The sequence below is a fragment of the Salvelinus sp. IW2-2015 genome, unplaced genomic scaffold, assembly GCF_002910315.2.
Source record: "Salvelinus sp. IW2-2015 unplaced genomic scaffold, ASM291031v2 Un_scaffold588, whole genome shotgun sequence".
NCBI lineage: Eukaryota > Metazoa > Chordata > Actinopteri > Salmoniformes > Salmonidae > Salvelinus > Salvelinus sp. IW2-2015.
In genome coordinates, this window is record NW_019942580.1 from 607,177 (window position 1) to 608,056 (window position 880).

The following is an 880-nucleotide window of genomic DNA, read 5'->3' on the forward strand; positions in this document are numbered from 1 at the left end:
AACAATGGTTCTTCTAAGATCCTCAAAGTTCCTCGAAGAACATTCCTCGGTGGACCKSSSSMGGTCCACCGAGGAATGTTCTTCGAGGAACTTTGAGGATCTTAGAAGAACCATTGTTGAACCCCAATTGTTTTGAGTGTACCACGATAAATTGAGACAAAAAACGATGCAATTACTCCCTAATAAAAAGAGACCGATCGGAATGGCTGCATAGGGATTCGAGCAAATATCAACTTTCCCCTTTCATCTGTTACTAGTGTTTCACACAGATGCCCTACGAGTCCCGGGCCCAGAAATACTACTAATGATCAAGTAGCCTTAGCAATAACCCCTCGGCCTATTCGTCAAAAACATAATCAGCCGAAAAACGAATCAAAAGAATGATTAGCTGTTACAAAGTGGTAAATACATGACATGTTGATCATGAGAAGATAATCTGTTTTAGGCTATCTATTATAATGATTAGAGGTAGTATCGATAGCCTTTTGGGACTAGTGGGCTACAATTTGATTGAATTAAAACTGCGCAATTCACAGTTCAAGATTAGCCTTTCCAATCGCTTTCCAATTGACGATATAGGCCTATCAAACCTGAACTGCACCAGGCCTACTGCTGGTATCAAGTTGCGTTTGATCATTATCCCCATTGTCTATTTGATMATATTAATTTAGTGTGAAACGCTAGATTCCCAAATCGATACCAGGCACTGAACATTGTCCCCAAAAGGTTATTCCAAGAACACCATAGGTGGGGTTAATCGAGGTTAATTGGTGGGGGTTCTTGCAGGAACCTAACTGCCCAACTGAAACATTTGGTTTAGAATTTGAAAGGACAGCAGGGTAGTTAAAAAATGTATTCGAGGATCCAATAAAAGGGGTTC